The sequence below is a fragment of the Lonchura striata genome, chromosome 3, assembly GCF_050655825.1.
Source record: "Lonchura striata isolate lonStrDom1 chromosome 3, ASM5065582v1, whole genome shotgun sequence".
Classification (NCBI taxonomy): Eukaryota; Metazoa; Chordata; class Aves; order Passeriformes; family Estrildidae; genus Lonchura; species Lonchura striata.
The window spans coordinates 88,702,993-88,730,776 of record NC_140705.1 but is presented as its reverse complement, the minus strand read 5'-3'; the positions used below and the strand labels follow the sequence as shown (position 1 = coordinate 88,730,776).

The 27,784-nt window shown below is 39.1% G+C and overlaps 1 protein-coding gene across 36 annotated transcripts in view; it reads right to left on the bottom strand.

The window, feature by feature from the left end:
• LOC110469084 (uncharacterized) overlaps positions 1–27,784 on the bottom strand; it is a 455,123-nt gene that overhangs the window by 382,765 nt on the left and 44,574 nt on the right. For 4 of the 36 annotated variants that reach the window (XR_014953913.1, XR_014953927.1, XR_014953915.1 and 1 more), the window contains exon 1: positions 1–27,784. This exon is cut by the window's left edge and continues 821 nt beyond it; it is cut by the window's right edge and continues 15,172 nt beyond it. The exons of the other annotated variants lie outside the window; for them this stretch is intronic. The gene's annotated coding sequence lies outside the window, so the exon portion shown is untranslated. 36 annotated transcript variants of the gene reach the window in all.

The window sequence follows — 27,784 nt, the reverse complement described above, 5'->3', positions numbered from 1 at the left end:
GCAAACACATTCATTCTACACCCAGGTAATTAAATATGCTGATGGACCAGCCCCCCAGCTCTTGCAGGGCCACCATATCCATGGAAAATGCGCAACTCCTAGGAACAAACAACCAAAAGAAACGAGCAACAGAAAAAATGCTTCCCAGGAACCCCTGCTGTGAAGTACAAATGGCACAGCTAACAATTCAGTCACCCTACAAGCTTTTAGGCTGGAAAAGACCTTTAAGATCATAGAGTAAAACAGCCACTAGCAAGTTTATCATGAGAATTGCCTAAATCTGAAAGAGCACCAGAAGAAACAAGCAGGAACTCAGGAAAACTCATCAGACTCCAGCTATAAGAGGATTGCAGTAACCTTTTCATACTTCAGTGTGGATTTTACTGTCACTTCATTCAGAGTCAATGAACACTCTCAGGATACACATTATAGCCCTATCTGCTGAAGTGTCAGCATTCCTTTAAAAGCATAAATGGCAGGGATTTGCTGGTTTTCTGCAAGTATCACCATGGTGAAACTCTTCTGAGGAATCCCATTAATACAGGCACCGCTGGCATAATGTTTTACCTTGTGCTATCACCAGGAGCCTGTAGTTAGGTCAGGATCACATGGAATAGCCGTGAAGAGGTCAGAGTGGCACATCTTGCAATACTAATTCAACATCCCCTGCCAACGGGCACGGAACAGGGCTGGAGCTCAGCAGCAATACAGCAGGAGCTCCTCAGTGTCTGGGAGAACAACAGAGAATGAGCCTGGATGCAAATACTGGAGCAGAGGAATGGATTTCTATGCTTTGAACAAGCCCGTCTTTGCTCCCGTGAGTTGCAAGGAGTCCAAATGCGAAAGCTGAACTCCATAAATTGCCCTTCACTAAATCCCTCAATCTAAATTTGGCAGATGATCTGACCTGGTCAATAACCTGACAGCAAATGGTACTTGCTATCTTTTTCTAGAAAATATACATCTTTGCAGAGGCTATTCAGAAGGGAGAGAGCACATCCATTTCTGTCATGCAGAGAAAATGTTCCAAAATAAAAAGGAGCAATGAGAATTTCCTTCATGCTGCCTTGAAACTGTGCTGCTTCACCTTCCTGTTTTGATTGCCTAAAATTTCATGTTTTCAAGATTTATAAATGTGCTGCAAATGGAGGAAAACATTGCTACAAACACAGAGCTGTGTAGCACACTTCTGAACCTGGATCAGCCTTGCATTGATTCCCTTAATTCCACCTCCACGTCATCAGTGGCCAAACACTTCTCAAATGCTACAGAGAACTCACACAGTGGGCGATTATGGCTCTCAGGGAAAGTCTCTTTTCAACTTTTACAAGTCATAGATTTTAACTAATTCTCCAAGGATGCTGTCAATACTGCTGCTCACACCTCTTTCCTTCACTCCACACTGTTTTCCAAAGCTCGTTTGAAAGGCATCTTTTAAGTCTCCCAAAAACACTGTCTTTTCCTAGCTGTATCCCACCCTCATTACCTGTGCAAACCTCACTGAAGTCAGGGGTCCTCATGTGCAAAAACTTTGCTGTGCATTAAGAGCAAATGAAAGAGAAGTTGAAGATTTGAAACACTGCATTTTTTTGCAGATACTGTTTTAAGAACCTAAATGTCCTTATTATGATTCAGTGAGCTTTAAATGACATTTTAAAAAAATTTGCCCATCTCAGGGCAATGTACCATTCTTAAAATTAGGAGAGGAAAAAATACATATTCAGACAATACAACAAATTCACATCTTTTAAACATCCCCTAATTCAACCAGCACCCTTCTTCTTACACCTAATGTGACAGTTCTGAAAACTAGTTTCTTTGATTGAGTAGCAGAATTAATTCCCACCTCAAACCTGCAGGATGGGCCAGTGCATAAATCAAGTACTCTTGACTACATGTATTTTTATACTATTAACATTTTTTAACTCTAACATTGCAGGATTAAGTACCATTGTTTCAGGAAAACATTTCCTTAACATTAAATATCTTAAATTTTTTGTTATACTGCAACATGTAAAAGATTTCCTGTACCAAAAATCTAATCCCATATTTATCAGTGTGGTTTCAAGCCACTGAAGTCACTACTAATAAACACAGTGAAAGAAAAGGCAGAATTTAATCTCACCTGAATTCTACTTTTCCAGCTTTCTATCTGGAAAGGAGGCTAAACCAAAAATCATCACCTCTCTCCCTTCTCACAGCCCCACACAGCTTTGGCTTATTTCCCTCCACCACAGCTTAGTATTAAAGTGAAGCTTAAGGGTAGGGGCTTTTTTCTATCTTTTATCATCAAGGTTTAATACGCATGGAAGTTCAGAAGGCAAGAAGAAAGAGATATTTAATTGTTTTCATCCCAGAGGATATTATGGTGTAAGGCAGTTGCCGATTCCTGCAGATAATACTGTAACTGTACATCTTCATATACACATTTCAATCCTTCCCTCCTTTCCAGCCTAATTAACAGGCAGGTTGTGTAACTTTTGAAATAAAACATATTGACTTTTGTTTTCCCCATCCCTGTTTTGACATGGAGTGATTTGCCAAGGCAGAAAGTCCAAGCGCAACAGGCGCACGTATCACAAACTTCCCCGTAATGGGCATGCACTCACCCATTGGATCAACATCTTTCCATTTATTAGCATGACAAAGGACACAATTATTTTGGATATGCCTGAATGCAATTTTCATTAACTTTGCAATGATTTATTAACAAAAGTGTCAGGAATGTAATAAAAGCAGCAGGACTCCTCAAAATGCCAAAAAAAAAAAAAAAGGAAAAAAAAAAAAAGAATACAGCAGAATTTCCAAACATGCCTTGCAGCATCAGGTCAATAAGGTAGCTCGATTCTATCAAAAGCATCACCATGGTGAGTGAACTCTGCAATTAACAAAGAGTAAGCACAAAAAATGCTAATATCTCATTTGAATGTAATTATGCACAGATTACTGTTCACTGGAACAAGAAAAGGGATTTTAATTGTCACCCAAAGTTACATGCAAGCCCAGGATTCAAGTTAACTTTTTTTGTTCAATAGAGTTTATGCAACACTAAAACTGGAGAGTTCACAAATTCTTGTTTTCAGTGACTTTGTGAAAGGACTGCTCTGACTTTGTATCAAGTGTGCAACTTCCTGAGTCCTTTTGTAACATCCCTCCATGTATGTTGGCAAGGTTAGTTTGTAATAAGTTCTCCCATCATTTGCATTTTAATACTATTTGATCTCATTTACATGTTTAAATTTGTTCCTGTAATAAAATTCATTAGTATGTTTATCATAACCACATAATGAATATAGCCCTTATGTAAAATAAAAAATTGAAAGTACATTAGAGACATTACAAGCTGTTTGAAATTACTGTGCTTTGCATATTATACCTTATTAATTAAATTATAAATTATTTATTTATGTATGTCTTTAATCAGGGGCAAGCACTAGAACAATATTATATTAGTATAAGAAACACAATACAACTCCAAGCTAATTCACACATGGACCAGTTTTCCATTCATAGGATTCCTTTTGCCACAGGAAGGCAAATGCCATTCCCTGCTGTGCATCAGGGGACATAAACCAGCTACCTAAAGGGCAGTGAGGGGAAAATGTTTCTTGTGCAAGAGAAAACTTAACTTGTTAAGATAATATCTCCTTTGCATTTCCTCCTTTGGAGCATAATTAAATCAGATATGCAGATGGAACTGGAGAATAAGTCATTATTCAGGCTAATGCCGCATTCACATTATATAGAGTCACTGATTTAAAAAAATTAATAAACGGGAATAAAAATCTTTCCATGTTTGAAGTGGTTTCTAAAGTTCAGCAGACAAAATTTAGCCTTTTATAATCATAGAGAATGTTAGGAAAATATCACAAGAGTGCCAAGACAGTTGTTTGAATTCATACTCTTTTTAACTAAACTGTTAGAAAGAAAAATTAATCCAATGATATGCAACATTATTACTTCAAGAAAAAATAGAGTTTATAAAAAAGAATTAATATTTGGAAGAAAACTATCATGTATTAAAAACAAAATCCACAAGATTACAGAAAAATGAGACTTGTATGTTTAAAGGTCAGTGGAACCTGTAGAAAATACCAAGGTATGAAAAAAGTGAAAGAAATTAAAAGAAGATGCCAAGAATGAAATGACAAAATGCATAATTGAGATGGAAGATGTGTACAAAACTTGTTCCTATTCTGATATCAAGAACTGGGGTTCAGTTTTATTTTCAATCCCACTGGGAATTCTGAGTAGCTCATGTTGTGTCCTGTGGAAAGTGCTGAAGGATGAGCACCTTTGCCATGGGCTCTCTTTGTGTCAGTCTGAATCCTAAAGAATAGCTGGTACCAGGAGTAAAAAACCTTAAATGTGTGCATATGCACAGTACTCCCACTGACAAGGGCGATCAGAGCAACTGCAAATGCTGAAATTTTCAAGAAATCGTGAAATTATGAACAAAAGTCTGAAGAGTGATCTTTGTTCTGTAGCTGCAAGAAGCAATGCTTCATAAAAGAGTGATTTTCAGAAAAAAGCCCCCCAAAGTTACTTTCCTCCACTAACAAGAATAATATTGGTCTTGTGGTTGATGCCTCATGTTTCCACACTAAAAAAATGCCCTGACAAGGTTCCAAGTGGCCTCAGGCAAAGCATGGATCCTTTTCTGTACATTCAGTGTTCCCTCAGGAGACACTTTTCTGCAGAGACCACTGTCTCAAACCATATTCTGCATCTCCAACATCTCATCAGGAAATAGGCTTTAATGAATAATAGAATCATAGAGGGCTGGAAAAGACCTTTAAGATCAAATCCAACAGTTAACCCTGCACTGCCAAGGCCACCACTAACCCACATCCCTGAGCTTCACCTCTCTGAGCTTTTAAACCCCTCAGGGATGGGGACTCCACCACTTCCCTGGGCAGCATATCCAGGACACCAAATCACCACATGCCCCAAAAACCCAATCAAACCAAAACCTCAAAACACTGAGGTTGCCTGGAGTGACACTGTGGTCATACCACCATTCCCCACAGAGAAGAAACACACCCAAATCCCTGCTAAGCACAAAGGAGCTGGTGAAATGAATTCCAATTTGAGGGGCGTGGAAGCACTGCACTTGGCAGTGCTAATGGTTGGACTCGGTCTCCAAGGTCCTTTCCAACCCAAACGATCCTATGAATCTATTATTTGTGCAAAGAATAATTGCCATGGATTTGGATGTCCACGAGCTGCTCTTGGACAGCACCAGGACTTGGCTGATCAGTCGGTGCAATCTTCAGTGCTTAACGCATGGCCAGTTGCAAGATTCCAGCCTTTCCACCAAATCCAGAACATTTTGAGGCTACCAATTATTCCAGAGGACACAGGGAGAAAAGAGCTAAATTAGTGGGCTGCTGGCTGAGCATCCTGCTCCCTCCCTTTCATGGCTCTCCTTGTCTCCATGCCCGTTCCCTCTCCTATTTTTTTGTCACATGTAGGCTTCTAGAGCTTGTCACAGATTACTGGTGAGAATAGGGAAAACTCTCTAAGTGCTGAGAAGAAGAAGGTATTCAAGAACCTGCTTTAGATCGCTGCAAGTGTAAAATTTACAGTACAGCTACTTCTGTGGCTGGACTGTGGCATGGAACCCCAAGAAATGACTGGAAACCAGTGCCAATCTGGGCACAGGCTTTTTCACCCGTTCTGGAGAGAATGGTAACTCAGGTACTGAGGAAGCAGAGAGGAAACCTTCCACGTGTCCATGTGAAGGGCAGAAGGGACAGCTCAGCTGCACTTCTGCCCAAGAGGCTTCATTAAACTCCAGCCTCCATGGATTAAGAGAGTGACGAATTCAAGGATTTGGAGTTATCAGAATAAATGAATTTATCACCTCTCCTCAGTATTATTGGGAATTCAGAGTTCAACCAAAGGTCTATGCAAGAATGCAAGGCACTTCAAACACTTGCTGAAAGTTGCTGAAAATCTTAAATTTATTAAAATGTTCATTGGTTTGGGAGTTTTGGGATAGTTCCTTTTGAAAAAGAGTGAGGAAAATATTTTGAAGACTACATCATTACAGATGAGGCAACTAGTGCAGTATTTTGGAAAAGTCATCATTTTAAATGACAATTCAAACACAAACCATAAAGATGTTAGAACTTGGATAGACAGACTGGTGCCCAATTCAAGCTTGACACTCCAATTTAATTCTGACTTTTGCAAGGACATTGAACAAGAGATTTTCTTTTCCTACTACTGAGAACTGGCTTCATTTCACAAAGCTACAGCAGCATTCTCATTGTCTTTATCTGATACAGGATTCCCCTAAACAAGCCAGTTCAACTCTCTGACCTGCTTTCTTCCTCCTCTTGCTCCATCAGACATTATAAAATTAATTTAAAAATATGATTCCTCTAGACTTGAGATAAGAGCTTATTAATACCTTAAGCTATGTCAGGATTAAAAAGGAAAAAGATAGATAAGCATTGATAAAATTGCTCAATTTCAATCAGGAAAAGCATGGTTCAAGTAAGAAAATCTACTCATTAATTATCCTGGAAATGTGGAGAAGGGAGGATACATTTGGAAAAAATTATTTGCATAGTTAAAAAAGAATACAAATATATAATGGACCAAATTTACAACTTTGACTGAAAAATGACTGTGCAAAAAAATGTTTTAATAAGTCAAGTGCTTTAGGTATTAAAGTGACAGGAAAAAAGAGACAACAACAAATCACAAAACATTTGTTCTAATTACCTTACTTTAGTCAGCAAACAGCCTATTCCAGACTATCCTTACCTAAGTATTCTATCAAGAGAAGGGACAGCACAATTTTCTTGTAATATGTGTGTAAAAAATACAGATTTTTTTTTTCCTTCAAAGAAGAAACCAAAGTCACAGCCAAAGTAAAAGAGTGATTTTCCTTTCCAACCAATTTAAATTCCTTAATGAACAATTTAAATGCATTTGGTATTTTCTGAAAATTTACATCATGGAAGAGATAGGGAAAAGAAATCTGAAATACTAAATCATTCTAAATCCTGCTTCTCTTCTAACATTAAATATGATCTTTATTTTAAAAAATCCCTGTGATGGTATAGGTAATATTCACATACACCTCCCATCATCCTCAAACATTTTAATTTTGGGAAGCTCAGGGCACTGGTTTTACAAGGCCTTACTGGTATAGCCTATAGACAGCAATTCCCAGAGTATTGCAGAGGTGTTTTAGTGCTCTTGGCTGTTGCAGATGACACAGGGAGATACAGAAGATTAAGAACTACAAAGGGATTCAGGGCTTGCTTCTCTGCTACATCTATTTCAGGGGTGCATTTCTGTGCTAACAGAAACCACTGACTTCCCAAAGAGAATGGTCGTGCTGTCAAATTAAAAATCCAGGATATTTGGATGTTTCATCCAGTAGAAACATTAAGGGAATCATTACTCAATTTCCTGAGATTAAATTCTCAATAGTAAAACTGCATTATAAGCTTCTTTAAAGTGAATTACTGTTCCCTTTAGCTGTAATTGGCAGGTAGTATTGAGTTCCAGGCATCCTGGTTTTGTAGGGTTTGCTTGTTCTCTAAGAGCTTCAAACATTTCAGCTCATGGGATGAATGTTTAGGGAAGTTTTAAGTGTGATGGCAAACAGGGAGTTTTGACAAAAAACATTCCTCACTTGTAACCATTGCAGGAGGTAGTTGTGTCTGCTGTAATAAATCCTTTACTGTACTGAGTAATAAGAATCTATTCAACTGTCCTTAAAGTATTAATTTTAGTGCCATGATCACAAAATTGTTATTACCTTAATAAAATTAATTTGATTTACAAGTTAAAATATCTATTATTTGAATATTGGAATAATCCAATTTGATTTGGGTAACAATGTGAAAACTGCTTACATAAAAATTGTGAGCCGTTTTCTAATGGACTTAAAGTAGGTGTTTGTAAAGGACATTGACACATAATGTACTTAATTTTCCTGGAAGCAAACAGGAGATACTTAAAGGAGGACTATCTAAGCTAAAGCAGATTTAGATATTTCAACTTGTCTTTGAACTGTTGGTCCAAAACAAAGGTATTAACCAGTTCCCCTCTACTTTTGGTGACAAGGATGAAATAAGAACAAAGAATAAAGCCCAACTTTCTCTATCACCTTTGAAAATAAAGAAAAACAAACATGTCTTAGACAACAAGGATCATTAGGGTGTATTTAAGCCTTTACATGTGGAAAGTGCTATCCAGGTAATTAAAGATAAGCAGCTGCATCCCACCCTACGGCTGATTAGTTGGATAAGCCCCTTGTACAAAGGTTGAACAGTTACAGATATTAACAAGCACAAATTCATTAAGAAACATCTTTTCCATGATAGAAGAGAGGGGGCTTGAATGTCAGCAGAGGCAGCTCATATTAGTCTGCACAAACTGCTCTCCAGGGCCAGGATACTCCACACAAAACTGTGGACAAAGCACTCTGCAGGATCAGAATATTACTTTCTGATCTTAGAGACCTTGTGCTTGGCTCAGTCTGTAGCAACACATGTTCTGAACATACTGAGCACACTGTCAACACTTGGAAAATTAGTAATAATTGTGGAAATCTTTGCAGGACTTTTTTCCTGTGCCATAGAAGCGAGTTTCTGCAATCTGCTCCTCCTAAATTCCTTAAAGAATAGTTCTTGTGCTTCTGGCAGGCGACCAGTTGGACCCTGATTTTGGCAAAGCGTTGGGTCTTGAGTGTTATACATACACACAGCTTGTGAGGATGCATTTCCTGATGAAGTTCCTCTTCTCTCAAATGTCTGAGGGCAGCAGCTAACCTTGGTTTAACACCACTGATTTCAAGGAAATTGAACTGAAAGGATGAATTTGGAGCAGAGTCAGAGCTGAGTGCCATGGAAGCACCGGGCAATTTATAAGGAACAAGCTCTCCTCACATTCCTAGTGTCTTCTGCTGTGAGCAGGGGCCAAGTGCTATAAATACTTAGACTTATTAGTGGAATCAAGATGAACAGGAAATTAACTGATTCAAATCATAATATTCAGATAAATAAAAAAGTTTACCTATCAGAAGCTTTAAACCTAATCATCCTCATTTTACACTCCAATAAAATAATCTATGGCTGGCTTTGTTTCAAAAGTTTTTAAAACCCAGAGGTAAATTTGCAAAATCACAGAGGCAGGCCCTTACTTTAAAAGATGACACACCAATGCAAAGTAATAATGTAACACCCAATTCAATAATGGTCTGCATTTAGATAGAATATGGTTCTGTATTTCATCATTAGGTATTTCTGAGCTTAGTGACTAGAGATAAAGAGCCTAAAGACTCTCCATGACCATAACCAGAAATGGTTATTATTTTAAATTAATCATTTTAAAAAATATTATTTTAAAGAATATTTTTATTTATTAATTATTATGATATTAATTGTTTTTCTCAGGAAAACAAATACAATAAGATGTTCAGGGAAATAAAAATATAGGTCTTTCAGAACAAGTATCTGTGAGTTTTAAAAATCAACATATATATATATATAAGTACATGGGGTTTGTGTGTGTACAAACTTATAGATTGTTTACACAAGTCTTTAACACATTTGCATGCCATGTGTATTTAATACACACATTTATGAATTTCGACACAGCTGTATGTATTTTTTTCCTGTTGCAAGTTAAGGGTTAATTATGTGGTTGCCTTGAAAAGAGTAAGTTTTTAATTGAACACAAAAGTTGGTGGCTACTCTTAGGCTTAGTTTGTTTTCATCTTCATTGCACAATGGTTTTGAGAAGCCAAAAGAAGCTACTGCAATATTTTCTCTTGCAAAGTCTGTTTGCTAATCAGTAGTGGATCTAATCAAGGACCTAATAAGTGCATAATGGTACATTTTCTTCCCAGGAGAAACCACTGTTTCTCATCATACCAGAAAGTACCCCCTCTCAAGGTGCAACCAGGATCCGTGGACTCACTGCAACAGTCTAATAATTTAATTGCAAGCCCTTAGGCAGGGATAACTTAAATTACAATTAGGAGCTCTAGCACTGCTGCTAACATCTGTGTGATGAACACTGCACTGATTAAAGGCTTTTAAAAGAGAACTCAGCACTTCACACTCCAGAACAAGTCAGTGCAGTAACTTTGAAGTCCCCTATCGGACTATTTTAATACTTGTGATGCACTCTGCCTAGTCCTTCCTGTGGGGATTCAAAGGCTCCAGGCTCAGTGTGGTGTCTGTCCTTTGAAGGCCCACAGGGCCACGCTCACATTAGAAATACCTTTTATGCAGGGGTAACACACAACACAAAGTCATTCCATGGCACTGGAAGAAAGGCACTGGACACAAACACTGCCTTGCCACCACCTCCAAAAGTGCAGCAAGCTTTGGAAGAATGCAGAGTTCACAGAGCAGCGGGAATACAAGGTCTGTCCCCATCCTCTGCACCCAATCCCAATGGGATTCTTCAGTGTGCACCCCATGTACAGCAGTGAGGACAGAGAGGCACCTACGGGAGCAGCCTGAGCCTTCCGGGGGAGCTCGCTCCAGTTTTACAGTCACATCCATGCAATGGCTCCACATGACGCAGTTTTTGCACAACCTAGTGATTTTCCTGATGGCCTATAGGATTGCAGCCTGGAATGTTGTCAGTCACAGGAATAATGGCATAAAGGGAGCATGGGAGTATACCCAGGCTGACCTACACAGGTGCTCAAGCATCCATGAATGTTGTGACTGTACAATCACTTCACCAGCACCACACCAGTGGCCACAGTGGTCAAAGTCTGTTATTTTAGAGCAAGAAGAACCCAAAGACCAAATTTCCAGGTACAAAACTGCAAAAGCAATGGAGGTCCCAGCACCAAGAGGGCCATTAATTTATTCCAACCCTGCCCCCAAAAGCCATGATGTCCCAGCACAGTGTCCCATCCCAAAAGCAGTGACTCCTAATGAATGGCACTATCACGAGCTACTCATTCTTCATGGCCTGTTTTTAGGAAGCCCAGCTTTCCTATTTGATTCCACCTTGGGAAGCCCTCTGCTGGAGAGGGCAGCAGGCCCAGGTATTGCACACATGAAGCAAAAGAACTCCAATACAGAACTTTGATTTTGTGAAACAAACTGCAGAACTGAGCAATGCATAAGGGTGACAGCTACACTGAGCCTAAAGTATGTGAATAAAACAGTTTCCTTTTTCTGACAGGAAATTCCACTGTTTGAGACAACAAAGCAGAAAGAGCAGCAGCCCTTAAGATACAGCCCGCACCAAATAAACTTTTTTTTTTTTAAAGAAGAAGAATCTTGGCATATGGTAACAAAAACTATATAATTCTCTTGATCTTTAATCTCTATGCCAATGTCTGTTTTACAGATTATGGCCTCAGCTACTGACAAATCTGCTTAGTGAGTTTTTGGCTGACAAATCTGGCAACACAAATGCTGTCTGAAATACATTCAAAAGGCTAAACATTTTCATAATAGCTACTTTACACAGCTTAGTAGGTTTCCCTTTAGGACACCAATTTGATTTTTTTAAAGTGACAGTGTTAATTTTTATGATTACACACAGAACTGAGATTTTTATTTAATACAGTGGGTCTTCTAAAGCTTTTCAAGGGGATCAACCACTTTGCCAACAGACGGGTGTTACAGCAGGGGTGATTATAGTAATTTTTCATGTAATTGGAAGTCACCATTTGGTTGCTATCTTTCACATGCTTGTTGCTTCATCATATAATCCTTCATAATGGGGGTTTGTTGTGCGTCACAAGAATGTGCCAAGCAGCCAGGAAATAATAAACAGAGGAACCCCCTGGCTCATGGGTAGCATGAGCATTTTAACATCTTCCCAGCTTCTTTCAATTGCAATAAATTTCAGTGGATAACAGTGACCCAATATATGAAGGCATTTTGTTGTTTTTAGGACAAAATCTTGAACATCACACTTCATTATCTCAGCTACAGTGGCACAATCTGTGAGGACACAACTTGCTGACAAATGGCATTGCCTAATGTGAAAGATCGTCATTCATCAGGAATTAGGAGAGACATCAAGTTCTTGCCCTGAGATGTCTGGGCTCTCTGTGAACTGCCAGAGTTGTCCTATGCAATTATCGGTTGCAGTTGCCTCCATGAAATTATAAATCACTTCACTGGAAATTCTGAAGCTATGCTGCCTCTGGTCGTGATCTCATCAGGCCTCCTCCAGCAAAGAAAGAATAAACAGGGTCAGTTGACTACAGTAGGGGTTCTCACCACATTCAGGCTGACAACACAAAACACAGGAGCACCTGCTTGATATCAAACCCGAGAACTGCACCCTCAAAGTTACTGGATCAGTTACCAAGGTAATATCAAGGTTTCTGTAAATTTTGGGCTTTATTTGTAAAGAAACAAAGATCCATCTTTCAGTTTTCTTAAATAAACAAGAAGAAGAAAAACTACCAAAAAACACCCAATTTACCATTAAAATAAATCCCCCTTTAATATGTTACTACTCAGAAGAGCGCCATTTATCACACTGAATTTTTCCTCTGACTTTTAGATTTATGCTTTTATATGTTGCCTCTTCACCTTCCATAGGCAAAGAGCTGGACAACAGCCTGGCTGATAGATGGAAGCCCTTTGGATCGCTTTGTCCTAAAGGCAGCAGAGCAGCCCATCACGCAGTGCACTTCCCCTTGCCTGGAGCCAGGAATTTCACTTCCTGGATCATTAGGATGAGAGGGCCATTTTAACAGCTATGCTTCAGTGAAGTCTCCTCATATTCCACCTACTTCTTGTTGACTATGAAAATGCATACAAATTCCCATTCCAATTCTGCCAAAGCTCTCTGAAATGTGAATAAGCAAACTGTACTTAAAGTTGTGGAATAAAGTCCCTGGCTGTAGAATAAACACCTCTGGTGACTGCCCTGCTGGCATTCCTGTCTTCCCCAACCAGCTCAAGAGCAGACAGCATGTTTTGGCAAGTCTAAGTAGCCTCTTTCTTCAGTACTTGTAAACTAATTCCATAACAAAATGCAGTCCATGGTTGGCCTCTTTCATCCTTCATAGAGACACATAATACAGCACCAATATATGTATGCTTTTAATTACACCAAAAAGAAAACTAAATAACAACCAAAAATACAAAAGGCGCGTTTTACTCCAATAAAATGGCTACTGCTCAAGCAGCAAAAGCTCTTTTATATTCATATAAAACACTTTCAATTCCAGAATTATCCTATAAAAATTAAGAAGTTTAAGTTTTATTGAACTTGGTAAGTTCAAACATTAGCATCCTAAACTTGACAACATTTACCTGTTTTTTATTTCCATTACTACAAGAGTTTCAATATTCAGCATGCCAGATAGTTCTTGTCCTGTAACAGAAATTGCAGATCCCAGCAGCAAAAAGCATTTGCACTTTCTTTACCAGAGCTTGGAAAGGTAGTCTGGGACAACAGGACAAACATATTATCTTGATGTTCCTGCTAGCTGATGGGTTGTTATTAACTGTTGAACTGCTTAATTAGGTCTTCTAGTTAACAGGCTGTTATGATTAGAGAAGACAATGCCTGTGCGTGGTTGAGCTATTGTTTCAACCCATTTGCAAATTCAGAAGAAGCATCACTCAATTTGTGGGAGGATCTCTCAGCAAGCTGAGAGCAGAGCTGCTTTCTCTTCTTCAGAACAAAACTCTCACTCCAGGCAAGAATTCTCCAAATCAAATACATCCCCCAAAGAATAACAGATCACCCTGTTTGGCACCTGGGGCAGAGCAGAGATCACTGACCAGGGCCAACTGTGCAGTTTCAGTAGAGTAATTTCACTGCTCTTGGGCTCCTCAGCTTGGTTTCCATTTTCTCAGAGTTAACACTCACTCGGTCCACCTGATTTTAAATGGCATTTTCCCTTTGCATCTCAATGGCACAGCACAGTCCTCTTCCTGCTATTTTAGGCTCATTCATACTCTTTTTAGAATTCCCCTATAGAAAAGCTCCTTTCTACACTTTTCCTATTTACCTTTTCTAGTCACCAGCTGGTGGTTTCATCTCTTTCTAGAAACCACTCAGCCTCCCAATTTAGTCCCACGTTCATTCCATTTCTCCTGGCCAGCTGCCACACCTTCCAGGCCCACTTTGTCGTTCTCCTCTTAAAAGATATGAAACCATGACACAATCCCTGCTCAACTGTTTAGCAAACCAACCCCCTCCAGAAGGCTGCAAATTGTCCAAAATTTCAGAAGGTACCAGCAATTGCTTATGGAACCAATCACTGCTCATTGTCAACCTTTCCTCTTACTTCTTGTATTCATCATTTATCCTTGGTTTTATCCAGCCCCACATGAGAGACCATAACTACACTTAATTTTATAATTAGATAAATAATGCATAACTACACATTGGAAAAAACTCCCAAGGAATTCCTGCTAAGTGAAGATAACATCAGAGCCTGCTAGGGGTTAGGGGGAAATCAGGTCAAGTTACATTCTGCATAACCTTCATAATCCCCTTTATTTTAACACAAAGATAACAGAATATTTCAAGACATCTGATTATTCCCATCCAACTATTCAGGTATGTTACAGAAACTTTTGCCTCATTTTTATATAAGCACAGGTTAGGAAAATCACCATCTGTACTGCAGAGCTAAAATAGTGTTCCCTGGCCCTGGAATACCCCATTCTAAAGCCCTCTGAGAGCATATCCTTTCCTTTGTGAGAAAATGGACTTTTATGTAAAATACATACTGCTAAGGAGCAAATTTCTCTTATTCACAGACTAGCCACTAAAAGAAGAGTTTAGTTCCTTTCCACACAGAGTCTTGACCTTTCTTCAGGTGGAAATTATGTACAATATGAGGTAGATATACCTGCTGAAAGACAGAATGACTCTGGCAAATTATTTCAGACAAAAGAGGTGGTAACAATTTTCATCAGCTCCGGCTCTTTGCCAGAGTTGATCTCACAACCCAGCAGTTTGAAGATCTCAATGCAAATTCTCAGCTGCTGCCATCATTCCACTGACTCAGTATCAATTGATTTCAATCACCTTACGTCCAGGGATTTTTGTCTCTGATTCCTGTTGTGTAAGGTACTGACTATTGAAAATGCTGAAATTAATCTAACAGTAACAGATCCTATACTTCTCACTCCAGCCACTAAAATACCAAAACTACTTTAAATAGTACAGTCCTAGAGTAACTTGATGACATAAATTCCTGGCTGCGTACAGAACAAAACCCCTGTATGTTTCAGCTCATGGGAATGGATTCCAGATAAATAAGGTTTGCCAGCTTGTTCAGGACACCAGGCTGGTTTCCCTTCCCATTTCACTTGTTGCTGTCAGTCGGCTGTCAGAGACACAGATTTTTCAATAAAAAATTAACTCAGACATTAAATCATTAAGAGGTGTCTTGGCAAATTCAAAGCCTCTTTTGGCAATCCAAAAAATGATACAAAGAACTCAGCATCCATTAGGGCCCTGCTTGGGAAATGTTATTCAATACCAAGATGACACAAGCCTTGCGTCTCACTTCCCTGGCCCTTATTTCTTTTGCCTATCCCAGTCTTGCTTAATATTTTAAGCAATGCTTTCACACTGGTGATTTAAGTAAGAGCAAAATCCAACACAGAAATCTAAAGAATAAATTTCACCATGTCTGAAAGTTCTAGAAAAAAAAAATGTTCCTAATTGTAAATTATTTATGAATATGGAAGAGCTGGAAAGTTTCACTTGTCAACCAGTGCATGCAATTTTGCTTCCAAAGTGAGGCAGTTTTAAAGCCCTCCCTCTGAAGGCAGGAGTTCAGTTGAGTTGTCAGGCACCACCATTAGTGACCACACACAAATTGAAGCCTTTTTCCACATGTGCAGGCCAGACAGTAATTTTTCTGTGCTGGAAATTAATGCTCTGGCTTCTTGACAGACAGGAATTTTTCTTTAAGGTGCCGGTTGTCTGGAGAAACATATTTTGTACTGTGCTTGGTTAAATGAAGACTTCAGAAAAGGTTCTAAGAGGGCCTCTGTAGTAACTGTTAAATACCCCTATTTCTGCAATAAAACGGATTTGCATAGTAAGCCATGACTGCACATGTTGATCTGCTTTAGCTAAAACACTGCCAAATTACCTGGACAAGGGGATCAAATGCACCCTCAGCAAGTTCGCAGACAATAAGTTGGGTGGAATGTTGATCTGCTGGAGAGTGGGAAAGCCCTGCAGAAGGATCTGGACAAGCTAGATTGATGGGCCAAGGACAATTGTATGTGTCTTCAGGGACATGAGTTAGGGGTGGCCCTGGCAGTGCTGGGTTAACAGTCAGACTCAGTCTTAAAGGGTCTTTTCCAAGCTAAATGATTATATGAATGTTCAAAGAAAGCAATGCTGCTTTCTTGCTTCCTGGGAATCTGAAATGAAATCTCTCATAAAAACACAGGAGAAAATAACAAAATTACATCCAACTCTTATATCCTAAAGAACACTTAGTTCTGACTCTGAAGCCATTGGTGCTACCTCCTGCAACATCTGTCTGGTTTCCTCCACTACCCTCCAGTCTATTTCTAAGAATACAAACATTGTCCCTGTCTGCTCAGGCTCCATTATTTCTGCTTCCTTCAGAGCAGGCTTAGTAAAAATCATCCTTCTGCTGCTGCTAAAAAGGCTGCATCTGTCAGACACAGATAGTGCTGACAGCTACACACAGGTCAAGAGTGTGATTCAGTTCCTATAAAGCAAAGAAGAGTCTTGATGTTGATGTTAACAGGGACTGGATCCAGATCCAGAAGTTCTAATTTTTCCTGCTGGAAGCCTTCCAAAACCTCCCAAATGTCTGAGCTCAGGCTAAAAGAATGAAGATAGTCTCAATAACCAATAAAGATACAAGTACACACACAAATGGCTATGGAAGGGGAAGGAAAATAGGGGGAAAACAGGAAAAATAGAAAGCCTCTTTCCCTGTGTATCCTCAATCAGTCTATCTCTTTCTTTTACCTGACTGTCAGGCCATGACATAGCACTGTGCACAGAAAAATGTGATCAGTTAGGTAAAACACCTGTTCTATTTCAGTACTGCCCCTGCTGTGTTCTTATTTGCACAGGTGTGAATGAGGATCCAAGGGGAAGGCACTGGTGACTGGGAGCACCATTCAGCACTCCCTATTCCAGGAATTGTCACCAGCTCTACCCTGGCTACACATTGTGCAGACACTGAAGAGCAGCTGCCAAAGCCCCAGCATTTTCTTCTCACCTTCTTGCCAACTGCACCTGCTGCCCAGAGCCCTCGTTCCGCTCCCATCAGAGCCTCTTGTTGCTTTTATTCTCTTATTTCCTCTTGTGCCTGAATTGTGTGATGCATTCCTGCTGCAGCATCAGAAGGAATAGTTAATCTTTTTAATTAGTGGAGGATGGACATTGCTGGTCAGTGACTGACAGGGCTCAGGCTACATTCTGGTTTTCTGCCTGACTCCAGATTTTGGTGCTGCACACACCTGAGGCAGATGGAAAGATGGAAGGATCCACCTGGACATTGCTGCAGCACTGCAACCTCATCTGTGATGGGTGTCTCCAGGTCGCTGCTATTTTACATCCTTGCTGCTGCTACCTTTATGGATCTGCTGATCATTGCTCACAAAGCAAGCTTCCATCATGAGCATCCCAAATCTGGATTTTCTCACAAAAGCAAACATTTGAAAACACAACCCCTCCAGCCATCTCTAATTGCTGCAAAGTTCAAACCCATCCATCCTCATCACGTAACAAAGGAAAATGACACAAAAACATCAAAAATCACACTTAAGCAATGCTGATGGGCAGCAGCACAAAACCAAGGTGAATTTCTGAATCACAGGCCTCGTTTGTCCTTTCCTGCAGTGATCTTGTCTGTGCTTCCAGGGATCTGTCACGTTCCCAGCACCACTTGAACTCAGGGGTGTCTGTCTGCAAGTGCATAATACAAAGCCCAGCAAAGCGCCTTGAAGGTACAAGTAGTGGCACTCAGAGATCCAGTGAGCCTGCGGGGAGCATGCTGCTCACTCTGAGGAGAACAAGTCTTTCATGACAGCCACTGGCTTTTCTTTTCTTAAAGTAAAAATTATAAAATAAAATTTAAAAAAAAAGCAATGGCACATCTGTGCCATTGCTGGTGCTAAAAGGAGCAGGCCCCTCTGGTGATTTCAGATGTTGCTCATTTACTCAGAAATTAATCCTCCCTCCCCTCATATTCAGAGCCACTTAATGCCAACCAACAATTATGCCATCTGATCACTAAAAATAAAATAACTTTTCCTCTTTGTCTCTGAATGTATTCCTTCAGGACCCATTTTTTTTCCTGCTGCTCAGTGAGCCAGAGAGATGGATATTATGAGTCCTGGGTGTTTAACAAACAACATGACATGCCACACTCTTGAAGAATGCAAGTGCAGGTCTTCAGCTTTCACAACAATGGATCTCATTTTGGGAGGAAAAATAAAAGACACAATTTTAATTTGTTTAATCTTTTGCTTAAGTAAGTAATGTGGTCATAGTCACCATAACAGCACTGAAATACAAGCCCTGCTCTGTCCAGAGAATAAATACTGTTATGGTTTATGAGCAGCATTGAAAAGATAAACAGCATAAAAAATAAAACACTCATGAAAGATCAGAATAAACCTTGTGTTACTCTTGGTACATATGTAACAATTAGGAGCTAGGTCTTGCAACCTTTATTCCCAACAATATCAATAGGATTACTGAGTAATCCTCAGAGGGTTTCAAGATCAGACAATAGCGTTCTGCTGTGCTTTCATATAACAACATATCTCAACACATCTTTCAACATCTTTAGCCAGAAAGTAAATTGGTTGTGTAGCAATTCTGCACAAAGGTAAAACAGCAAAGGCTCGTATCCCTCTCTGCACAGAAAGGCACCTTAATACTTAATGTGATTAATTGAGGGGAGATTAATGACTGAGTCAACAATCATTCCCATCCGGAGTGTTTGCATAGGAGTGTGTGGGTATGCTTGCAGGAGTACACTTGTGTGCAAAAATCAAACATAAAACCTGATCACATGTTCACAGCTGGAAACTGTGTTCGCCTTTATTCAGTAAGGTATAAGGCACTATCATTTAGCTCTCCCACAGCAGGAGGAAAAATGGTGCCACAGAAGAGAACTATCACATCAGACACACTCCAGGGGTCTCTTTTACCTACATTGTTCCTCTCCCAAATGTAGCTCTTTAAATTTTAAATAGAAAAAGACGACACAGAAACATTGTGAGGCACAAAAATGTCACGGGGAAAAAAACGTGGAAAACATTCCTCATTAAGCAAGGTAAATACCCTAAAGTTCAGGTGTAGCTTTGATGGTGCACTGCGAGCCTTTAAGACTTAAAGAAACACCCACATCAAAGTGTTGTCTTAAGATGGTGGGGCTTCAGTTCAAACATCGCCAAGTTGTACAATAGCTGATGTGGTGAATGTCTACACTACTTTTATCGTGAATAAAACATGGCAAAAACACAGGCTGGACAGCACATTTTCCATTTGTTTCTTTTTTTTTTTTTTAATTCAAAGAGGATAATGTGTATATTCATATATTTGCAGCAAGCTATACCTGAAACATCAGCTCAAACATTACACATCTTTCTTGTGTTTTAATTACTGCCCTGAATGTTCTGAGGGCCAAATACAGAGAAACCCAGCAGAAACACTGCTAAAGCACACAAACATCACAAGTTTAAAAAAAAAACCCAGGACATATATTTTTATTCTCAATATATTTTTCAAGGTAGAAAACACATTCTGAGAATTCAGATCAATATCACTAAGGAAGAGTTTTCCTCTAGAAGATTCTCAGAAGATTCTCAGCATATTTTTCTCTCATCTTGTTGATTTGCATTTCCTCATTTTCTCAATACAGCTTTCACTGTGCTTATTTTAATTCCAGTATGCACAGACCACAGACATTCCTGCCTTCCTGCCCCACCTGGGCCTCTGCTCAGCTTGTGAGGAATGGGGGAGCCCCACGGCATCCCACTGGGTTCCTACAGTTCCCCCAACCCCTGCCCCATTGCTGCACCAGCCATGGGAAAAAGCTACGCAGAGCTAAGGAAGGTGCTTTGGAAAGCAAGTGGGACCTCATCCAGTGGGAGAAGAAACAGATATTTCCACATATGATCCAGGCAAAGTTAGCAGCACCCAAAAAAACTTGGAACATATTTTAATCTACACATTTTGAGTATTAACCAAGCTGGCCCAATTCAATAAGGATTGTCTTTCAGAACCAAGGGCTGCCTGTGGAAATCCCATCTATGGAATACTTCAGTATTAGCATTAATACCTTCTCTAGGAGGTGTCTTGGATCTTAATTATGCTACCCTCAGCAATGATTGTTTATTTTTATATTTAATACTTTTTGTAGAAATTGAAATAGAGCTGAAGCGAAACAAACTGTTGTTCACATTGGCTAATATATTTGTTAAATATCAGTACAAGCCACTTAAAAATTACTAACTGGGTAATTAAAAATAGAGATAAAAAATGTAAAATTACTATTTATCTAAGAGAGCTAAAAAAAGTTCACAAGAGAAATATTGTCAGAGTGCAAACATGAACTGTCAGACCTACCTTCTCTGGTATCAAATTCTGAATAAAAATACATCCATTAAACAAAGGTTTAAAGATAAATTATTTAAAAATACATCAATAAAACATTAAGCAATGCTGCTTGCTAAAGAAATATACAGCCAAGCAATCATACCTTCCTTAGCCATGATGAAATCATAGAAGGGAAAAAAAAATACATAAACCACTTCATGTAGCTCAGTGATGTATTATTTGATAGGAAACACTTCCCAGCGAGTGTCCATTAACTGATGCTTATACTGTAACTCACAGTCTATGACATCCATATGAATCTCAAATGAATTCACTCCTATCACTGCTGGTTAAATGAATACTGTGTGGATTGGGGCTCTTTTTTGAGCAGATGCAATCTGTTCATGTATGATGAGTTCTATCTGAATTGAAGGGGTTGCAGTGAGCTGGGTACAAGTAAGATGCACAAACAAGCGTGAGAGGTTTAATCCAGCAGCACACGAAGATCAGGAAGCCACTGCATGTTCTGAGGAATGGGAGGGGAAAAGCAACTGCACAACATGGTAAAAATCAGATCCTAGCCATGATATTAAATAGTAACAGGAATGCACACAGAAAGAGTAAGAACTGCTATTATGTATTGACAGAAGATGAACAATGCACCAGAGCGTGAGAGAAAGATGCTGTTGGGGAAAAAAATAATGGAACAGAAGGGAAGTGAAGAGCCTTATGGTATGTGAAGATTAGGTAGTGATTGAGGACATGTTAGAAAAACAACCTGTGAGGAAGACTGTGACCAAAGAGAAAATAACAAAAAATCTGAAAAAAAAACGGGCAGAAACACATGCAACCTCCCATTTCAGAAAGAACAGAACAGGGCCAGTCTAGCATCCCTGGACAAGGATTTCTTGGAGAATGGCTGACACAAAGACAAGGGGAACAGAAATCAAACAGGTTTGCCACAGCAGAAGAACAAACTGTGTTTTTTTCATAAATAGCCAAACAGAAATGAGGGCTTAGTCCCACAGAAAACCCCTACTTTAGATTCAGAGAGCTTGCCAATGGAGCTAATCCTGTAATCAGCCATGATCCAACTCTATAAAGTATCCTCAGAACTGCTGCTGCCACCACTTGTAGCTCCCGCTGCTCGTTCTTCACTTCACAGCATTTCTAAGACAGATTGTCTTGGGCTTTGAAGAGTTTACTCAACAGGGAGATGAGCAAAGAAGAAGGAAAATATGTTAAAAGTTCCACTACTGCTGTGGCTCAGAAGTAGGACTGGTTTACTTAAGCTGCCTGCCAGAACCAGTACTGCACTTTTTAATGAACATATAATTTATTCCCCATGAATGCTGGCTGACATGGAAACGGAGGAGGGAGCCCAAACAAGCTGAACCAACTCCTTCCCCATCAATGCAAACACACAGAAGACTGATCTACAAAACATAAGAATGCAGCTGTCAGCAGAGAAGGCTTTGTACTGTTGTGTCCTGTCTGGGCCATGAGTGATTCCAGTTCTTCACTAATCTGCAATGATCAGAATGAAAATATTTACAGCAAAGAGCAAAAGAAACACAATATACATACAAGAGTGGTATTCTCTCTTTCCATATTTGCAAGAAAAAAAGGGACACATATATATATCTTTCCCACATTACTCCATAAAACCACATTTTATGCCAACATTTTTAACAATTGCTTTCTGCTTTTTTTTTTTTTTTATGTTTTCCAACTTTTCTGTTAAGACAGCCTCTTTCTCACAGAGCCACATGCCAGTCCTCCCTGAAGACAAATTTCCTTGCCAGAACAATAGGCAGAGGTTCTGAAATTGCCTTAAAATAAAGCCTATTCTTAAACAAACACTGTTTGATACAGACTCCAACAACTGAAGACCTGGAGCAGTTTGCCTGGACATCACTGGCTCCCAGGTGGAACACATCTCCAACAAGCTTTGTGTCCCTGGGTTTGAAGATGACAGTGCTGGATCATTCTCATATTCTGAGATAAAATGGCCATGGAGTTAGGGGAAGAGCTTTATATAAGGTGGTCAAGGCTGGGACATTGCAGCTACATGTGCACTCTCAGGTGTTACAGCCCTCCCCATCTCCCTGGGGCGCAACAGCCAATGCCCAGGACCAAACATATTTTAGGGCACTTATGTGATCCCTGTCTGGTCTCAAGACCCAGCACCTGTGAGTGGTGCATGCACAGACACACACACACACACACACACACACACACACAAACACACACACAGAGTTGTACCTCTGTGCTCAGTTCCATGTGCTTTGTAGCCAGTTCCAACTGCTCTGCACTGGGAGCCAAAGCCTAGGATGTGGGGCCAACAGAATGTGGCCAAAGCACAGGATGTAGGGCCAGTGCTCAAAAGCCTGCTCCTGATCCCCACCAAAACCCTGCAGTGAAGACACCGAGGCTGGGCTGCCAGCCTTTTTGTACAATTTATTTAAATCTGTCTCACACCATATTTTAAAAATACACAAAATCATTGAAAAACTGAAATCTAGCAGGGGGAGGGGGAAAAAAAAGATCGTAAGTGTTCAATAGTTAATGTTACATTCAGCAGTAATTACTTAACACATACAAAGCTCAATTGCATAACCTACAATTCTCCCACTTTGTGTAGGCTCCTTTGCTCCTACTTTAAATAAAAGAAATTCTTTTCATTTTGTCAAGAAAACTTTTCTCTACCTCACTACTGCATGACAAGGGAACAGATGGCAATTTAAGGGGAGAATTTATGAGAGCCACAATCTTAATGTTGCATAAAGAAAAGAAAAAGACTCGCATCAAAACCACTGACAAATGTACTTGCTAATATTAATGCACTCCTCATTCATCCAATATGCTTCCTAATTGCTTTTCTGTACATAATAATGTGGCACCTGCTGCTCAACATTGCAAGCGCATCAGGATTTCTCCAAAGTCAAACAGCTCTGCAACTGGCCCTCTCCCAGTGATAAATGTAGAGCACTGTATCACGCACAGTTCCTGTCAGTGGCATAATTAAAATTTTATACTTACAGAAAAAGATAGTAAACAATCAGTCCTTAAATGGATTCACAAGAGGAACTCTTGTTACAGCCAACTTTATAATTAGTATGCATCATGTAATGCTAATATATCCATGACAAGAAAATAGGAAAAATGTAGGAACTCAGTTGTTCTCTTTAATGCAATGTTAAACTACACACCAAAAAATGAAAGCAATCAGCCTATTGTTATTTCAGTCTTCTATTTCTGCTCTTCATTTTCCTTTGAAAATAGCTCGGCACATTTTGCACTGGAATGATGGTCGCTCCCTAGTGCCACATCTCTGGAATTTTCAAACAGCCACTAGGATAGGTTTCAGCTTTATGATGTTTATTCATTTTAATTTTACATTAGACAAAAAATATAATTTATTTTGAACAGAGCTCGGGCCAAAACGCACCATCTTTATTAGTTGACAAAACTCCCACTGACAAAGACATCCCAAACATTTCAATATATTTTTCTGCCGAGGTGGTTGTGCATCATCCGAAATGTGACAGGCTATAGGCAAAAAAAAAAAAAGCCTTCCCATCAAATGTCCTAAATTAACTCCCAAGCCTGACAATATTAAGCACAGAGATGCCATATGCTTTCTGTTTCTTAGTGAAACTATCCTATATCTATCTGCTACAGAATACACACATAGATTTGCATAATGCATGGCTACTCTGTACATTGCAGATTATAATCTGAATATTTATGGTAACATTTCAGCCTGCAGATATATGCACCTTACAGATATTTTTGCTTACAAATGTGATGTTTACACTCATGCCTGCTCATTCAAACATATGCACACACTTCTGATTAGTTTTCTAATTGTTTTTAAATTATTTGAGAGAATAATTTTAGAAATATAGCTATTCAAGAATCTGCTGTCCCCCAAAAATCCATACACTCTATGTGTGCAAGTCTACAATAATTTAGTGTTCCAAAGTTTAAAGTAATGTGCATTCTCATGCATGTATTTTTAACTAAATCAGTGGCTTTTGTTTTTAAATGCAAGCTGTGTACTACCTTTAAGAAAATTTTTATTCAGGGCAGTTTGATTTGTAGTATTTTAATCATCTTTTTAAGAACTGGGTGGAAAAATTATTTTTATAGCCTATTCAGATAAACATTTTCAAATACTATTATTTATGATATTACCAGCCAAATCAGAAGCATGGCTTTGCAAAAAAAAAAAAACAAACAAAAAAAAACCAAACAAAAAAAATACCCACAAAACCAAAACCATAAACAAAAAACAAACAAGCAAACAAACCACAAACTTTCATCCTTTTTTAATACAAATAATATGCAAAAAATAATTTTGAGGTGAAATATTTTCTGGAGTAGAATATAAATGTTTCCTTTTTACCAATCTCAGTGAAGTGTAATGCATACTTGGAATATGTCTTGGCAGGGAGACAATTCCAAATGCCCCCGATTCACAAAGACATCCTGGTAGCCTGCTTAGAATATAATAGTTCAGATCTAAATCTTCTTTATCTTCACTGGGTGTGATGATGAGCCTGCCAAAAATTAAAATACCCTTCCAAATCAGTGCTGCTGTGTTCCAGAGGGGTGAAGGATCCTGAGCTGGGAGGCAGCGCAGAGGTCTGAGGCACACTTGCATTTACACAGTGCTCTTTTCTTTGGGCTTTTCAAACAAGAATGGTGCAAGATTATCTCCATTTATAGCTTCAACATTTTTATTGAGAGTGCTATTTCTTCAAAGAAATATTGCAGAACATATTTTTAAAATGTTCAAGAATCTGAAAACATGAATAGCAATGAATCCATTTCTGTATAAACATCCTCAGTGTCCGCCTAACTGGAGCTATCAAAAGCTTCATTCTTACAAGCAAGTGAAAAATTCTCAAGGCAGGCTCCTATCACTATGTTACAGAAATGGCCCCATTTCAAGGGTCAAAATTGCAGTGTCAAAACAAGAAAAAGCAAATATTTATATTTATTTTTTTAAAATGTAAATTCCCATGAACAAGATGGTCACAGGGCATAAAGAAAATCTGGTAGTGACCTCCAGGATTTTTTCTGAAGACAAAGAGAACAACTGCTGGATTACAAATATTTGGAAAAATTTAGCCCTTCAGGTTTCGTAATGAGAGGGGAAAAAAAACCAAACAAACACAAAAAAACCCAGCAAATCACAAGTCTAAGAACTCAAAGCCACAAGGTAACTTGTGATTGGGAATATAATATATTGCTAAATTACGAATTGGTTCCCAGCACCCATCAATGCCAACTCCTCCACTCCTCCACATCCCTAAAGTTTTCTTGATGGATTATGACAAGAGATGGTGTTAGTATAGGATGGAGTGGGGAATTTAAAATCTCTGTTTCACCAGTTTGTCTAGGATGGAAGAGTCAGTCCTGCAATTGCCATTCCTAAAACAATGCCAGGAACAGCAACAAACAGGTGGAATGAGATCACTTTTGCACAACTGGTTGGAATGGGGCAAAGTCATTCCTGGTGTAACTTCATAGGCACCAAGTGAACTCCATTCAGAGTCATTTGGATCAGTAAATATAAGGAGATGATCCCTTATCACTGTCCAACTAATCCTGCTCCCACTACTGCTAAAACTCAAATTCCAACTATTTTCAGTGATGCAGAATTTGGACTTCTCAAAAATCTCTTAAAACCTCTGCAATATTCTCAGCAATATGGACAGAAGAAAAAAATGCCTGTTTACTCTCCTCTGCTGACAAAAGGTTTTCCAGGTGAACTAGACCAGACAGGGAGTGGCATTCCTGTGTATCAGGGAGTACCACTGAAGTACTGGTTATTTCCCCCTCCCTCGCTTCATCAGATTACTCTCAGCAGGAAACATTACACTTTAATGCAGATTTCCAGGATTTCCCTTGTCAGCTCCCCATACAGCACATGCAGGAGTCAAACAGCTCTTGCAATTCTATTAAGAACCATTTTACATTAACCCAACTTCCATAACCTACCTAATATAACACAAATATTAATACATTATAGCTATTTCATCTAATTAGCTTTTCATTGTTTTAACCCAAGTGCAATCTCACATCATGTTCTGCAGTTCTCTAATACTGGATGTACTCAGCACAATATGATAAATGAAAACATGTACCAAGCTCATAAAACATGGTTAAAAATCTGTCTTAGCAGAAGCCAAACTGAACCCCTCCATCTCTGGCAAAGACCAGATTTTAATTCTGCTATGACTTCATGTCACTGCAAACTTCTTCATATGGAAAAAGCTCCAGCTTGTACCGACGGTGGCAGCCTGCCTGCTCAGGGGAAAAGCTGGTGGCAGTGCAGCATCCCAGATCTCCTCTAAAGGAAATTCCAATTCTATATCTTAGCCTTAATTTTTAAAATCTACCAGGATGGGCCAGGCTCAGACTGCAGTAAATAATATTTGTCTTTACCCAAAAGGACCTTTCCTAACAAACACATTGGTGGAAACTCTTGGGAGTCAGCTGTGTGCATCCCAAAATCTGCAGTTTTCCCTGGGATATGGCTGAGCTGGGGCTCAGTTCTTCACCCTACACAGATTTACAGAAACAGCTTCACATGGGCAGCACCCAGTTGCTGTCCCTCTGCAGACTATCACATGGAGCTAGATTTTCTTGTTGGATTCTGTTTATTACCAAGAAATTCTATTTTTCCTTTAAAAACTAAATTTAAAAAAGAAAATGTTTAGCCATCCTGGTTACACAGAGAAACAGAAAGTATATCTTAAGTATATATTTCAGAAGGTTAAAATAAAGAAGGCAAAGAGCCCAAAACCACCAAATGTATTCATTAAAAAAAAAAAAAAAAAAAAAAATCAGGTGATTTTCAGCCCTACCTCATGATTTTTTAATGCTTGGGTTCCCAACAATGCAAATGCTACCATGAAAAATAAAATATTAAAGCAACAACAGTGATGCCTGTGAAGAACAGAAAACTCAGGTTTTTTGGCAGAAAGGCAGGGGTGTGGTACATACTGTCACAACTTATTAGAAAAGTCGCAAATCTTCACAAATATTTCAGGGCAATATAAGACAGTTCACAGTAGGTTCAAATACCTTCAGAATATGGGTAACAATAAAGAAGAAATTTTTAAAAATTAAATAAATAAAGGTGGGGGGAAGAAACAAAATAAAATAGCTCAACTGTGTGACTAAGTAGTCATTCTAGAAAAATATAAATAAACTATTGCAACTCCTCTGACTG